General features: G+C 42.0%; 1 long non-coding RNA gene across 1 annotated transcript; it reads left to right on the top strand.

Moving 5' to 3' along the window:
• The first annotated feature begins 628 nt into the window (after nucleotides 1–628).
• Nucleotides 629–14,002, top strand: LOC146545565 (uncharacterized). The gene is made up of 3 exons (XR_014879816.1): nucleotides 629–912; nucleotides 6,431–6,505; nucleotides 12,903–14,002. It is a non-coding gene; the product is annotated as an uncharacterized LOC146545565 (long non-coding RNA).
• Nucleotides 14,003–17,641: the final 3,639 nt, after the last annotated feature.

Genomic DNA, 17,641 nt, shown 5'->3' with positions numbered 1-17,641 from the left:
ATTACCCTTTGTCCTATCACTGGATGTCACTGAGAAGAGCCTGGCTCCATCCTCCTGATGCACACTCTTTGCATATTTATAAATATTAATGAGGCCACCTCTCAGTCTCCTCCAAGCTAAAGAGACTCAGCTCCCTCATTCTTTCCTCGTAAGGGAGGTGTTCCACTCCTTGCATCATCTCTGTGGCTCTGTCCTGCACTCTCTCAAGCAGTTCCCTGTCCTTCTTGAATGGAAGGGCCCAGAACTGGACACAATATTCCAGCTGCAGTCTCACCAGGACAGAGTAGAGTGGAGGAGAACCTCTTTTGACCTGCTAACCACACTCCTTCTAGTATGCCCCAGGATGCCATTGGCCTTCTTGCAGTGCTGACTCATGGTCACTCTGCTGTCCACCAGGACTGCCCTCAACAGGTCAGTCCCCAACCTATACTGGTACCTGGCACTGTTCTTGCCCAGACACAAGTCCCTGTGCTTGCCCTTATTGTATTTCATTACATTTCTCCCACCCAATTCTCCAGCCTGTCTAGGTCTCATTGGGTGGCAACACTGCCTTCTAGCGTGTCAGCCACTCCTCCCAGTTTTGTGTCATCAGCAAGCTTCTAACAATGCGCTTACAGGGTGACTGGTGTGAAATTTAGGCTTAGGCCTTGGCAGCATGTCAAGGGAGCAGGCGCTGCTCATGTGCTGAATGTCTGTGGTTAGGCCCCTCAGAGTCAAGGATGCAGCAAGTCGTTCTTTCTCCCCTTCTTCTTTTAGGTGCCATTGATCCTCTACATCCTGCGCAGCTGCACATCATGCACACAGCAGAGCACGTTCATGCCCTTCCTGTGCCAGGCGGGTGGTCATCCTCATCTGCTGTCACACAGAGCCCACGACTGACAACTTCTTCCAGTTGCTTGCACCCACAGACAGGTATTGTCACTCCTGCCTTTGCTGTTGCTGCAGCCCCAGGTGTAGCTTGCCTCTGTCAGAGGGATCCCAGGAGGAAGCAGTTTTTATTTTTCCCTCTCAAAGTCCATTTGAGTCACAACTTGCGGCTCTCCTTTTTCTAGTGAGATGTGGAGGAGAATAAGAGAGTTTTAAGTGGAGCCAGGAGAAGAATGAAAAGGAAAGATGAGCTAAAAAAATTTGTATTATTTATTTTTAATGCCAGAATCCTAGCTAAGTAGTGAAAAGAGTATTTCTTTTTACCAAGTCTTCATTTTAATAGCTGCTGTCTCCTGGCTCCCTTTCTTGACTTCCTAGCTGCCGGGGTGCTCTGATCTTGAGTTTGGAAGATGCACTCCTTGAATTCTACCCAACTAACATGGGCACCTTTACCTTCAAGTACCCTGTCCCATGGGTTTTCCCTTACCAATTCCTTGAAAAGGCCAAAGATGGCCCTACTGAAATCCAGGGCTATGATTCTGCTTGGTTCTGTTCCTGCCCTTGGTTCTGTTCCATCTGATGGTTGCTGCAACCAAGGCTGCCCTCAACTTTCACTGCTTCAACCAGACCTTTCTTTTTAGTGAGAATAAGAGCCAGCAGTGCTCCTCTCTTAGTTGGCTTGTCCAGTTTGCATCAGGAAGTTATCATCAGTGTGCTGGAGGAACCTCCTGCCTGTGTAGGCCTTCCAGCAAATATCAGGGTCATTAAAATCCTCCGCCCAGGCTCTTTCACCAGCTGTCCCAAGGCCTTGAAGTCTCTCTTCACTCCCCTCAGACTACGGGATGCAGCTTCCTCCCCACCTGTCTGGAAGATCAGCAGTGGGTAGTAGTCTGTCAGGTGGAGCAGGGTGGGGAGTATCCTGGTGATATCCCTGATCCAGGCTCCAGGCAGAATGCAGGCTTACCCATGATGAGGGTCAACTCTGTATATTGGACCCTGTGTTTCCTTCAGGAATGAGTCACCAAGATCTAGAACACTTCTTCCTCGTGGAAGAGGTGGTCATACTGCTGGAAGGCCTTTGGGATTGAGGTAAGACCTCTGGAGCAGGTTGCCTATCCACTTCTTCTTCAACAGCCAGTTGCTTTTGCAGGACCCCATACCTGTTCTGCAAGGATAACTAGGAAGATGGGGGAGGTCAGGAGCGGATTTGCCTGCTTCCTCAAGCAGGGACCTGCTTCCATTCCCCCCAGTCTCTGAGGTGCCCCCTTACTGCCTGGTAACAAGAGGTTAAGGGATTCTCCTATTTACCTGGGACCTCAACCTGTTTCTTCTCTCTCAAGGAACGCATCCACCAGTCAATCTCTCTCTCACACTCAGCCACTAGGCTGAGCAGATCATTCTGTTCACATCTGATACGGTTGGGTTTTTTTTGTTTGGTTCTGTGGTTTTTTGTTTTGTTTTGTTTTTGTTTTTGTTTTTCATCCCTCTTCATGGCATGTTTCCATTTCCTTGTATTTGCAGACAAAGAACTAGCCCTGCAGAACCCATCTTTCTCCACATCAGATGACGCGTTCTGTTCTTGCCTGCCTCCCTGTAATTTCTCTGTGCCTCCTTCATCCTCGGCTGTTCTCAGACAGCAGGTTGAGGCCAGCTGCCTCTCTAGCAGTACCCTTCCAGATCATCTCTGCCTGATGCTCACACTTTCTTTCACCCCTCTCGTTCTCATCCTTCCTCTTTTGCTTCACTTGTCCTTGCCTCTGCTGTGTATGTGTCTGTATGACATGCTGGCAGCAGGTGATGGCCACTGCCTTAAAAAGACCTTTTTTGATGGCCTTTTTCACTTCAGATTCCTTGCCCAGTACAGTCTTACCTGCCCTGAAGCTAGTCTCCGCAACTTCTGGTTGGTTACTTACACAAGGCTGTAATTGGCCTGCTGGCTAGAAACAGTGTGTTTTAGACAGCACTGGCTGAGAAAAGCAAAAAGTAATATTTTAATTTTACAAAAGAGAAGAGAAGGAAAAATGTCATTTCAAATTTCAGAGTAAAGTGGTTCTTTTTTTCCTTTAAATATTGAACATCCATTCAGTGTTGATCAGCACTGGCACGGTGGCCAAGCAGCAATAGCTGGAAAAGCCTGCATGACAATGAAACTCACACAGCTTCTGTGGAAACATGTTTTCCTAGCTTTTAAAAAATAAACAGAAACCCAAATCTGTCTCCTTAACATTTCTTCCTTTTACATGGAAGTCTATCTGTTGAAGAAGTTGTTACCACTGCAATCCGAGAATTTGCATTATTGGACTCTGAGCCCATCAGCAAAGTTTGGGCAATGTGTCTGTAGCACAGCATCAATATTCACTCAGTGCATCTCTAAATAGCATGACTTTTTTAACCTTCATATTCCAATATATGTTCTGATTTGCTGTATATGTCACCAGTTGTTACATTTTAGTCCCCTATATTTTCATAGAATTGTAGAATCACTGAGGTTGGAAAAGACCACTAAGATCATCTAATTCATCTGTTTTTCCACCTTAAAAAATTTTGAAAATATATCTTAGCCCAGCATAGAAATAGAATAGTTAATCACATACCATTATGCAACTGATATTAAAAAAGCAAAAACCCATGCTTTTCCAGGTGTAAAAATCATGTATGTGTTGGTCTAAGTCTTGTAGTAAAATTCAACTCCACAATCCGTTGAATTCCATTCATTCATTTTCATTTAAGAGCTGGACCTCAGGAGCACAGGGCAAAGGAACAACTTTGAGAGAAAAGTATATTTTGTTAGGTTAGTGAAAATGCTGACTGTAGAGAAACTTTAAATAATTTATTGTTAAGAAATGAGAGTACTCATGTTCCAATATGAAAGAGAAGGTAAAGTATTGCTCTTTATCTAAGGGAGCAGAGAGGAAAAGTGGTAAACTCAGTGAACTAATAACAGTCAGTGCCTTCTACGATTTGTCCTGGAACTGTCTCCTCAAAACATATATATCCACACTTCTAACTATTGAAACTCAAAATTGAAATTTTACCAGGTAACAGCAGTAGAATGAGAGGGAATATCCTCAGATTGAATCAGAAGAGGTTCAGGTTGAATATTAGGAAACAAAAGAGCAGTGAGGCAGTGGCACAGGCTGCCCAGGGAGGTGGTGGAGTCACCGTCCCTGGAGATGTTCCAGAATCTTGTGAATGTGGCACTGAGGGACATGGGCAGTGGGCATGGTGTGATGGGCTGCCGGTTGGACTGGGTGGTCTTAGAGGTAATTTCCAATCTTAATGATTCTGTGATTCTGTGATTCTATTACTGTAGAGAAATACAGAAGGTGGACTGGAAGAGCCCACTGTGCTGGCAGAAAAGCTGAGGATACTAGATAAATGAAGAAGGTACCACCAGACTCCCAGCAGGGTGATGGATAGTGCATCCCCGTGACAGGAGAAAATTTTGAATTGCAGAATAGTATTGAATTTCTGATTTTCACAGAGTTCACCAAGTTTGTTTTTTGTGAGTACATTGAAAAACACGGTAACAGGGACGTGGTGCTGCATGTTTCGTAACAGCAATAATCTTTTAGTTTGGGAGACGACTGCTTAACACCAAAGCTGTATCTGAGACAAATTCTGCTAAGATATTTGTCCAGTATTCCTTCTGTGAGAATCCAGCTTCCTTCCTGTTTATTTAAGTCCTTGGCTTCACTCTCCTCCTTTCCCAACTGCCTCTTCTGCTATAGGTTGCAGGAGTATCAGAGAATTTATAGGTGGATCCTAAAACCCTCAAAAGGTTTAGGTGCATTAGGTTAGCAGAGGTAGAAGCCTGGACCATGATGCAATTCATAATGTGTGGCTGTCCTCCAAAGAAGAGCATTTCCTGAGGTCTGGTGACCTTGCAGACCTCCACAGAGGTGGCACAAGCCACTTTGTTATAGGATCTATCTGAAATCTAGGCTAGGAATTTCCCAGAAAGATAGAAAGCCTTGCTGTTCTCCTAGATCAACCTCCAAGTTGAAAAAAAATGATGTAATATTTGATCTGTGGGTGCTCAGACAACCAATTGGTCTGGAGAGAAAAACATTGGGCAGCTGTTCCCAGTATGTTGGAACAAAATGTCCAAATCCTTGCTGAAAGCATGTACACCTGGTGTCTGCTTTGCACTCTTAGCAGGTATCTGCATCACTTAGCCCTTACCCCAGAATGGATCTTTGGAGGTTGATCAGAGCACATCTGTGAACAATTTTTCTGGCGCCCATCTGTGCGTAACTAGCCTCCTCTGAACTTTCTGATGTACATTCAGATCAAGCTAGTCGTTCATATTCAGCTCGTCTGCCTCTGGTCTGGAAGTGAGTCAGCACTGTCTGCTTTGTTCCTTTGAAGCATGCTACCAGTCAGCTCAGGGATGATGGGGTGCCTGGAGACACCACACCTATGTGCATTATGGTTGGTCCTGGGTTCAGAGGTGGCTGGTTGCTGAGCACATTTTCTTGCCTAGCAGTCCCAGCCAACAGTAGAGCAGGACTTGCAGGGGATTGGAGGACTCAATGACTCTGAACTTCAAAGAGTCAAGCAACAGTGCAAGTGCTATGGTTAGCTCCATTCACACTGCAAGTATCATAGCGGGCCTGAGGCAATCCCTGCCTTCTTCATAGGAGGCCAGCTGCAGTTTCCCACCAAAGGTAATCTGTGGGATTCCTTTCTGGCTCTGCAGCCTGTTAGTCAATGGGACAATGGAGTCTGCTCATGATATGGGAATTCTGGAGGTCCTGTTGTGTGCTACAGAGCTCTTGGAAGGTGTACAGCAGGTTGGGGAAAGAGACTGTGAGCCAAATGGCAGCCCAGATTGGGCTTGTAGGTCCTCTATTTGGAAGTCAGGGATATCCTACCAGACCTAGGTTGACCAGACATTTTGACCACGTGTTTATTCAGACTGAAGTGCTGCTTTCCTCTTTAGCCTGTTCACACACTGGTATTCTCATTTAATCAAAACCAAAAGGTTTTGAGCTTTTCCATAGTAACATTACAGAATTTCATGTCATGATAAGTTATATACAGAATCTGAACGTACCAAAATTAGTATATGCATGCATAAGGTTTTGAATTCAGTATACACAGGCAGAAGGAACTGCATTTTACAGTGGAGCTCAGAGTGTGTTATGTCCATCAGCTGCAATGCACAACTCAAAATTGTGATGAATAAATGACAGGTGAAGAGCCAACATGTAAAGTTTTCCCCGATGAGGATGGATCATGTCTTTTCTTCTGCCTATATATTATCCACTCTACAAACAACTCAGGGCCTCAATCACACCTATTCAGATCATTTCCTTGCTTGCAGCAAACTCACTTGGGCAGAGTGGCATATCACTCCTCATCTTCTCTTTGACTTGTCTCACAAGAGTTTTCTGGTAATGCTCTCATACTCTCATGCCTGTCCAACAAAAAAGCAGACAGATGGTGTAAGAGGGATCTTGCTCAACAACCCCTGTCTAGAACATAACACTCAGCTGCCGGCTAAGTGACTTCCTACTAGCTAATGTGAAGAACTGTCCATGTTCTAAAACCCACTCAGGCGGAGGCATAAAACAACCTGCTAATGGGCTGCAGGGGACAGAAAACTGAAGTGAAAAGACCTTGGAGCGAGCAGGTGAGTCATTTTGTCTATATCCTGTCAGCCTCTGACATTGCTTTGCTGATGAGGAATCCTTTTTCAGTACATTTGATCAATGTTAAGAGGGAGAAGTAAAGATTTCTGGATGCAAATACAGCAGATTTTCATAATAAAAGCACATTTATTACCTTCCATTCTTGTCTTAAATACCTAGAGCAGATGCGGAATATTGTTGATTCATGCTAACCACTTAGGCAATAACAGTTGAGTCACAGGGCATTTCCTAGGGATTAATGAGTAGCTGGGAGAGTTGATGGCCCAAAGCAAAGCAGAGGGCCATTAACCCCAGCCAGCCATTAGTTCCCTGGGAAATGCCCTGTGCCTCAACTGTTATGTGTCACTGTGACCTCCATCCACTTCTTTACATTGTTACACAGAGGGAAAAAAATGTTGAGGAGGCACAATATTCCTGCTGGAGATGGCTCTCAGCCTTGTGAGTTCCTATCCAGACACAGATTGTGCTTAGCTGCCAACTGAGAAACATTTCTACAGATCTTTGCTGAAGAAGTGCATGTCTATTCAAAGTGCTTGGATAGCAATGGAGCAAATTCTTCTGTTTTGAAAGATTAGCTTATGAGCCACAAGAAGTGCAATGGGCAGTGTTCTAAGAGATGAGCAAGGACCACAGAGCCTGCCACATAAGAGTTAATAAACAAACAAACCATCCTCCATTTTCCAACTTCCAAATATGACGAAGTTAAGATTCTGCTAATGTGACTCTTAATTTATCAACATAATAAATGTACACAGATAAGCACTTTTGTTTAACAAGTGGTAGATCTCACAGAGTACTGTCTCTTGTTATAAATCGAGGTGTTTTTATGGTTAGCAAACCATGAAAGCTAATTTTTCATTAAAAATATAGCTAGCATAACTTGCAACTGCAAAAAAAGATGAAATCAGTTATTTGAACCAAGATTTTCTGCTTGCTGGTTTAAATCTTGATTTGAATCAGTTCACTGTGGGTGTTGAAGTCGGCTTACAGCCTTCAAATAATTGTAGGCAAAAAAGGAAACTCTGCTTAGACATAAGCTATAAATGTATTTGCTGGTAGTTGAGACTGCAATGACCTCCTTACATTCAGAACCTCTGGACTGTAGGCACTGGAAGACCAAGTAATGTCTCAGAATTGCACCTAAGTGACTGAGGCTAAGTAAAACCACAGCAACTGGTATTTGAACATTGTAATGGTGCCCTAAAATGGTGTGTATGATTCCTGAACACTGGACAACTGTTCTGTTGGCCAGATACTTGCCAAATTCATCTTTCAGCACAGGACAGATCTTGTGATCCTGAATTTTCACAGGCAACAGATGCAACTTCCAAACCATGCAACTGGGACACATGAGAACACTGTGGGGCAGCCAGGAGGAATGAAGAGAAGCAGAACCATAACACCATAAAAGAAAAATATGGCTACAGGAACAGATAGCAAGGGAAATCTTCAAAATGACAGTTCATACAGCATATACAGATAGACTGAACATACAGAGACTGAAAACTGGCACCAGTAAAGTAAGGGGATGTAATACGTGCCTTCCCTTTTCTTCATCTCCTAGTGAGCTGCTTCTACAGCCCATTATTTTCTACTCTGCTGGTTATGTCAGCAGTCTCCAAATTCACACAGACAGCAGCACGCCTACAGCTGGTGCATGTGCTCAAAAATAGCTGCTCAATTCATCCAGCTGCTCAAGAGCTCAGCCTGAATGCTTGGGACGGTTGGTGCTACGTTTGCATTTGCCTGCTTTTTAAAGGCGTCATGTCTGATTGTGGCTCACAAATGAATCTTGATCAGTAGTCTAAAAGAACCAAATATCACCTTTTCTAGCCAGGACATGTACTTCCTAATCCAGTTCATGAATGGCTGGTGTCCATTTAATTTAAGTCATCAATTGCTTAAACATTTATTGGTATGAAACATTTAAAAACCATTTAAAAGTTAATCTATGGTAATTACAAGTAGTATAAAACCATTTGAGATTTACAGCATGAGTTATAAAGAGATATAGTGTCAGTAGTGTAACTCCTAATGTCAGTTCTGTGATGGCAAAGGGTTGCACCAATGCACAATGCTTCCTTTTGCTTCCAACCTTCCTACGTTCATGCAAGAGACTTGAAAAGCAGTAAGTTTCACTTCCTGGAGAGTTGTGTTGGAATTCAGATGTGGTTTGTTCTGATATAGATGTTCCCTTAGGAGACGTGGAACAATGATGCCACATTCAGATACAATTACACCTACAACCATACTTTTACAGATAGAATGACAGTGGTGAACCTCACAACTGGCATAGTTACTTGTGCAACTTTTCAGTGCTGATGAGGGCAAAGAATGACTACATCTACTCTAATACTAATTTAATTCAAAAAATAAGATCAGTAATTTCAGGGGAAGTGGAGAGGAAGTGGGCACTTTTGGACAAAGATCTTACCATGAGGCAACCCTTGCCTCCTCCCATATTCTCCTTCTCACCTATGAACAAACTATCACAGAAAAGAAATTCAGCCTTCCCTTGTAATAAAGCTCTGACAACTGTAGTACAGAATTGATAGCTTTTTTGGATTAAAAGAATTGTGAACATGCAGCTTAATCAGGTAAAGAACAAGTTTTCTTTTTAAAGATTCTGCAGTGCTTGTGGATATTTTATCATCCTCACCAAAGTGCTCTCTAACTTAATGGTTGGATTAGATGACCTTACTGGTCTTTTCCAACCATAATGATTCTATGATGAATATGATTGATTTTACAAACCCACTCTCTGATGTAGCTAAATATTATCTGTTTCACAAATAAGTATTCCGTGATAGAGGAAGACACTCAATCACACCATTAGTGGTGCTAGATGCCCTGTAAAACGCTTCACTTTTGACACACGCTACCATCTCAGGAATGCAGAGATAGATCTGCAAAAGGTTTTGAGAGTACAGCACTAACTTGGCATCACAGCTGAAGTCAGTGGGATTTCTTTAAGGCCGATAAACCCCAAAGCATCTCACAGGCTGCAGCCCGTATTCATGCTCCAGAGCTCCTCAGAAAGGCAGATGGGCTGCGCATGGGAAATGGATCTTCTTGGCTTTCAGGTTTCCAACAGGACACAGTGGAAGAGCCAAACTCGTTGCTGTTTGATAGGTTCCATCTGGCTGGAAAAGGCTTGTTTTTCCCAAAGGCTTCCCTTTACAGCAATCTGCCCAGGCTGTGGCAGTCAGGAGGAGGCTCCCTATGGAGCCTATCTGTGCTGCTCTTTGGCTGTGGCACGGTGGTGGGATGGGCTTTCTGAGCCTTTGAGGAAGATGCTGGACCAAGACCTTTACCACCCCATGAAATCTTGAAACCAGCACTCAGAACCCAGATGACAGCACTAACCCCCTGGGCCAGTTCTGCAGCTTATCTGATATTAAATTTCAATCCTTTGTTGCCTGTGATAAAATAGAAGCCAGAGGGTGGATACACATGAGCATTTCCAAGAGCCCTGCTTGTGTGATAGTTTACTCTGTAGTGGCTTAAATAGAGACTAGAATGAATGCTTAAATCAAAGCACAAACATCTTTGGCCTCAGGATAAGAAAAGCATTTTAAACATCGTTGGCCTCAAGATACAAAAACAAATATTTGCTAAACTTCCAAACTTCAGAGAGTTGGCTTTTCTAAGGCAGTTCCTTACTGTTGCTTCTCTGGGAGGCTTTTCCCTTTCTCTGCTTCCCAGCCTTCAGGAAGAACATGGGCCCAGATGAGGAGCACAGCCTGCATCTCCAATTCCCTCTGCTTCTTTGGACCACCCATCTAAGCTCCACAACTGCCAACTGACACAGGGAAGCAGAAGGAAAGCAAGATGAGAGAAACATGTCCCTCTGGGAATGCTGATGGCACAGAGCTGGTTTACATTGTGACCATTTCCTTTAGACTCAGTCTGTACACACAGCTTAGAGCACAGCATGGAACAAAAACTCTGCATGTCTGATGCCTGATCTGCATGTCCTATGGGGAACCACAACCTGATGGGCAGAGTGATATCACAGTGATACAGGTGTCATCGGCTCCTTTTCCTTTACCAAGTGCAAACCAAAACCACTCAGACCCGCAACTTAAAATCTCCAAAAAACACATTTTGAAACTGAACACTTCAATTTGAAATATTTTCATAGAAGCACAGAATGGTTTGGGTTGGAGGGGAGCTCAAAGCCCACCCACCCCAACCCCTGCCGTGGGCAGGGCTGCCCCCCACCAGCTCAGGCTGCCCAGGGCCCCATCCAACCTGGCCTTCAGCGCCTCCAGGGATGGGGCACCACAGCTTCTCTGGGCAGCCTGGGCCAGTCCTGAAACTAAGAAACTAATTTTAGTTCAGCTTTCATCCTGAGTCTAAATGGAAACAGATTTTAAACACGTGAGTAAAGTTGAGAAAAAAAATCTTATTTTCAGTGAAGTCAGGATTATATTTAATACCAAGTATAAATGACAACAGGGAGAAGCAGGTTTTGCACAATATGTGATACACAAAGAGGATGAAAATCCAAGGATAAAATAGGTATTATCATCTCTACACAAATCTTGTGTAAATGTAGTAAAATGACATAGCAATATATATATAACAACTGCTATACAATATATTGTCAACCAATATTGTCATACAATGTACATGCAATAGTTCTAAAATTTTATAGCTGCGTACCTAATATTCACCACTTGCTCCTTCGATATGTCAGTATAATTCTAGTATTAGTTTTATCATAAACACTCTGAAGTAGCTCTAGGGGAACACTCCCGAATACCAGAAATGTTGAAGCAATAACTTCTTTTCAGGAAAAGTATATGAAAAGAGACTAGATCTGTTAGAGGAAGGTAAAAAGGGGGTTGTTCTATTCTTTATTTTAAGAGACAAGTAGATTATAATTTTATTGCCAGTGATTGAAAGTCTCAAATATATTTTTGAGAAAAAAAAATCACACAGAAACCTTCACCGAAAGAAAGTCTTTCTTCTTTCTGTAAACATTGTCATTGTCTTGATCACAGATAGATGTTTTGATAGGAAGTACTCGTGCTATACAAGGACTTGTGCTATGCAAGGAAAGAGCAGTGAGGCAGTGGCACAGGGTGCCCAGAGAGGTGGTGGAGTCACTGTCCCTGGAGATATTGAAGAACTGTTTGGATGTGGCACTGAGGGTCATGAGCAGTGGGCATGGTGTGATGGGCTGCTGGTTGGTGATCTTAGAGATTTTTTCCAGCCTTTGTGATTGTATGATTCTATGACTTCTAATTATAAATCCATGTGACAACACAGATACAGTCACTATGCCACAAACACTGAATGCTTAACAAGGTGTTGGAGAAAAGCCAGCACAAAAGGAAGTTACAGCAGTGGAGAAGAGTCTAAGAAGTATTTCTTGATGAATTATGCATTTATAGAAAATGGGATGAGGAGAAAACCACAAGTGACCTGTACTTAGACCAGAAGGCAAAATTACAGTCAGTAATTTCTGACATGTTTGCTTATTCCCTCTTAAAGACTTAGCTCCCTAACCAACCAACAATACTTGCTATTCTTACCTCTTACCGTGAGTCTGGGAGGAAGCCCCTGCTACTACAGTTACATACTGACTTTCTCAACCCTGATTTGGTTAATGAGCCTTTCCTTTTACTCTTGTAACATATTTCCCACTCTCTTCAATAAGGCTGAAAAGAAGAAAATCATCATGGAGAGGAAAAAGGTTAAACAGGACAGGGCTTTGGGGCTATTTATCTGAAATAAAATGGCCTTTACAGAAAAACACTACAAGTTACTGAAGGAATAAGTGGGGAATGTAGCGAAGAATAAGAAAGAAATAAGATTAAAGATTTCACATATCGTAACTTAAAAATTAATTGTGTTAGGGCAGGTGAAGCAGGCACTTCCTGAAAAAGAACACACACACAATAGCACACTGAAGCTTTGCTGGAAGTGAACTGTCATTACTAACATTAACGGCTTTTTCTCTTTGGTGTGCCTAGAATAAGAAGTGCTCAGATACATGCACAGCATCTGCTTCCCCCCATTGTGCTCCAGTGCAGAGTGAGGATAAACATTAACCAAGCTTAACACAAGTGAGAAGCATTTACCTTAAAAAACCTCTGTGCTTGGGCCTGGGCTTGGAAATCTCTGCACTAGCCAATGATGTGGGAATGAATCATGTTTGTATTAAATACCCAGTGATGTTCACCACACAGTTTGTTATCTATAACACGGGTATCCATACAAATGCTTCTTTATAAAAAACTGCATCAGAAGAATCTGTGATAAAATTAATAGTATACAATCCTAGTAACAAATGCTTGCTTACAAAGAAGACGCCACTCATCTTATCTTTCAAGCTCTCTGAGTTATGAATCTCTTGGTATCACTCAGGGAACTCCTGGAAACCCATCCTCTCTGTTTTCTGCGCTGAGAGGATCATTGTTCCAAATTCTGAAGCCCAAGTGCCTCAGAGCCTACAAACAACGGCTTATCACTGCAGACCTTTTTGCAATCTGCTCTGGGAAAGCAATGGTTCCTGCAGGACAGTCCTCCAGTGGTGCCACATTCACCAATACAGGACCATGGAGTCAAACATAGAGATGAACCTTTTCCAGGGCTTCAGAATGGTGTTCTGAATTGTCCACTCTTCACAGCAGCATGTAATTCTCACAGGAGCGATATAAACTGAATTTGAATAAAATACACCTCCACATTTCCCCAAACTTCCTCCTCCTCCTCTCTGCTGGTGTCACGAAAGACTTAAAATAGCTTGTGATATGTCGTGTATATATCCATGGCATATATTTGCAAGGGACAGAGGGAAGGTTAAGATGCGAAGTGTTGTTTATAAGCATGTGGAAACCACCAGCACCATGCTTACTTACTGCAGGACTAGCCTTTTCCTGAAGCCAGAGGTCAGAGTTTTAATTCCACAGTGCCTTCCCATTTTGCTATTCCATAAACACACACTGTGTTGAGAAATTAGGATGCTGTATCTCCTTGTCTCAAGAGAACCAGCTTTGTTCACCGCTCTGGCAATCTCTAACCGTGTCCTTTGAAGAAAAATCCTCTTGTACCTGCCACTATTTTTAGCATGTGTTTTTGAAGGAAGAGCTCTGACTACAATCTTTTCATCTAAATGATCCTGAAAGACAGTCTCCAGCGCAGACAAGTACTGACATATGAAAATGAACATCGTGCTCTGCACATTGCTTCATAGGCCTATTCTGCAAATCTACCACCGTTTGAGATTCAAGAAAGCAGACCTCATCCTTTAACACACTGCTCTAATTCCTTCTTTCCCGTGTCAAGCTACTGAAAGGCTAACGCATTAGAGCTGTAATATTGTTCATTTGCTGATGCAAAAGTCTCCTCATATGAATAAAAGCAGCTTTTCCTACACCGCCCTGCAGCAGGAAGCAGCCTTTGCACAGTAAGGTGGTATGAGAACTGTGTAAGCCCCGAAACTCCTTCGTGAGACTGAAATAAATTCTGATTCACTTATAACTGTTTTTGCTATTTTTGTTAAACTGCCCCCTCTCAGCTCCTATCCCGAGCAGAAAGCCTGTCAAGAAGGATTATTTTTTGGCCAATTCTCCTTCAAAGAGTCACAATCAATAATCTCTCTTATGGAAGGCAACCTTCTGGAGCACAGTAAAGGATGTTAATAGCGGTTCCTATGGACATCTCCCTTTCTATAAAGGCAACAAATGAAATACTAAAATACAAGGTAGCATTTAAACGAGTCACTCACCATGATGCCTGTCTCAAAACACAGAGAGTAATCAAAACTGGAGCAACACAAGGGACCCTGGCTTTATAAAAATAATCTTTCCTCTATACCATCAATTTCATAAAAGGCCTTCAAAATCCACAAGAGTAAAACTGTTTCTCACTTAGAGAGAGAAAAAAAAGTAGGCTGACATCTGTGAGCATTTCAGGCTTTTTAAAGGAAGTAATGTGGCAAATTGTAGCCTTGTGTAATTCCATTTAAGTAAGTCAAGCTAAATACCTATGTCCTACATGGCTGTGGGATGGGAATTCAGTAGGCTCTAGAAATTCAGAAACATCATAATCTCTTTACTATCACCTGTAAGTGGGCTATCACCCCACGTTTTTTCAGCACTAAGTGGCTTATCAATACGGGGTCTCAAAGAATAGCTTTGTATTTTGTGGCATATCCTGAAAAAAACTTCCCTTTGGAACAGTACTTACTGTTCATTAGTCTAAGCACCATATATATGTGTGTGTACATGCGTATGTCTTTGTAAAGAAAGTATAAACAGAAACATCTTAATATCTTTATAGGCAGATATCTGTCAATATCAATAACCTTGTGAAGACTTGGGTAGGTCTGTGGCCTCTTGGGTATTTGAAGTAATACTTGGGGTCATTTGTCTCTGCAGCTGGAAATAGCTACAAAAGGAGGTGCTGACAAAGTTGGCTTTTTATTGAATAGTTTCAATAGAAACACTTTCTGCATTTGTCTTGAACAGAAGCAGACCTCATTCTTTCTGTCCAACTAATATGTATCAATATATATCAAATATATATAAATTATGCCAAGAACATGGGTGCAAAATTATAATGATTTTTTTTAAATGAACACATCACTAGTAAACATGTGGAAACAACACATCCTAGTATCACAAACATCAAAAGAAATGCAAAATTGATATGCAGCAAGTATTGTGGCATAGCTGCCAGGCTTGGTTTGAATGAGCTTGGAGATGATACCAATAGTCTGTGTCACCAAGTGTTTGTTCATGTATTCACACAGTAAAGTCAGAACACAGTCTGATTACACATTCTTTGCTGATACTACATAAATTGATCAATCATGGTGAAAACTCACTCATAATGAGACATTTAAATTGGTTTCAAGTCACTGCATGCCGCAGAAATGGGCATGGCTCTAGAGAACATAGACCTTACTGCATACCAAACATTATGCACATCCTTAACTTTAAGCGTGGCAATAATTCCTCTAATACAAAGCATTTCTGTTTTCCAGATATTTTCCAGGCTGGATCCTAACTCTGAGCTGGTTTTCACAAAGACACTTGGGAAAACTAATCCAAATTAACTGAAGACTTAATTTAAAGCAGATTAGTTAAAGTGCATTTAACCCTGTAAAGACTTTTTAAAATTGAAGTAGTCTTAATTCCACTTTGTATAAAGCTTAATCCATTTTCAATTCATAATTTAAGTTAATTTGGATTAATTAAGTTGAATGTTCTATGTAAATCAGCCCAAGGCCCTGAATCAGAAATGTGTCCAAGCACAGATAGAACTCCATCCCTATTTGGAACAGCACTTCCTTGAAGTCAGCTGTTTTCAACTGTTTCATGTACACAAGTACTTAAGTATTTTCCAGAATCAGACTCTTAACTATTTTATATTCTCTAATCATTTGAGAATTAGAGTTTGTTGGTAAGAAGAAATCATAGCCTAAAGAGCTGAAAAACAGATCAATGGATCTCATGTTCCATTCTCCAAATGATAACCAATTTCTCCAGTGTGTGCACAAGAAATCTTCAGTCATTCTTTTCTGTAGGAAATCTCTGACTGGCACAGAATTAAAAACAGGTTCTTCAGCCTGGAATGATTTTTCCTTAGAAGAGTTAAAGGATTAGCCATTCATTTTCTAGGCAGGCTTCATTATGGGGTGATGTTCCCTCAACACAAATTCTACCCATTGCTAAAAGAATGGGTAGATAATGGGTAAGAATGAGTAGGAATGGGTAAATCACTCTACCCATTCCTAAAAGAAAAAAATAATTTCAGCAATTGTAGTTTTCTAGGATTTTATATCCCATATTTTGCATCTCTTCTTTCAAAACTCCCTTTCATGCATGCCTACTCAAACTGTTTGAATCTGGATTGTTATCTTGCTGGGCATGCACAAGTGAGAAAAAGCAGATTTTATAGCAAGGTCTCAATCAGCACTGTAATTCATATGTAAGTTTAAATATTTGATATAGTTACACGTGCATTTAACTACTTCATTGAAGAGAGGCAAATCTGCTATTATAGAATAATACAGTAGTACTATCACTAACAGCGTAACATGAAAAGCATATTAAATGGCAAGTTGTCTGCGGGCTACTAAAAGTGAACTCAGAACAAAACGATACTTCCAGAACAAAATTTGCCACCTAACGTAGACACAGGGCCAGAAAGGCTATTTAGAGAGTCACAGAGCCCACGCAGAAGACCCATGCCTGCTTACTCAGAGTTGTTTGGAAAAATCAGCTCACACATGATGTAGCTTAGCTCCTGATCCATCCAACCGACTGTCCAAGTACAAATTCCTTCAGCTCCCCTGGTACTTGAATAGTTGTTTTCTGTGGCACAACAGAGCAGAGCACAGCAATCTCCAGGATGCCAGACCTGACATGCCTATATGATGTGTTGTATGCTAACACAGAGAACCAGTACAGTTGTATAGTCACGGCACCGAGCCTAAGAAAATACTCACCTTTCATCAAGCCAGTGAGACTTCTGGACACAAGATGACACAGGTACAATTGGCTCATGCATTTTTACCTGATATTCCTCTGCTATAAAGGATATGAGTAGAAGTAGATTAAAAATGTCTGCTCTGCCACATAACCACAGCTTACCTCTTCCTTGCCAGAAAGAGCAACTCCTTTGGCCCTCTTTTACTGCCTTTCCTTGCATTACTTTTACAGTCTCCTGAAGTTATTTCTGCCACCTTTTCCACTTTGGTAGAAAAGGCAAAGAGAAAAGAGGTTCTCAAGAAGAAAGGCATGGCTACCCTCAACAGTACTTTCCAGGATGGCTGTGTTGTGAACATAGCAGCCAGTGGCATTATGTGGAAAGAGCTTTGGTTGTAAATCAGTCTTCTTTTTAATGACACTGCCACAGTTTCCAGAATTTCCATAGCACATTTCTAGTTGAAGAAGTGAAGTTCCTGCCACTGGGGGCTAACAGAGCTTTTCAGATAGGTCTGAAGGCCACCATCACATGCTTCTGGAACCAAGGACCTTTGCCATTCTTCAGTTTGCAGATGTGGTCTGAATGAAGGCCAGTGCCTAGCTGAGGTGTGAGCAGTAAAATAAGCACCCGTCACAGAAAAGCAGTTCTCCCATGCACACATTAGGCTG

The sequence above is a fragment of the Meleagris gallopavo genome, chromosome 1, assembly GCF_905368555.1.
Source record: "Meleagris gallopavo chromosome 1, MGAL_WU_HG_1.1, whole genome shotgun sequence".
Classification (NCBI taxonomy): domain Eukaryota; kingdom Metazoa; phylum Chordata; class Aves; order Galliformes; family Phasianidae; genus Meleagris; species Meleagris gallopavo.
This window is presented reverse-complemented; position numbering and strand designations above follow the sequence as displayed.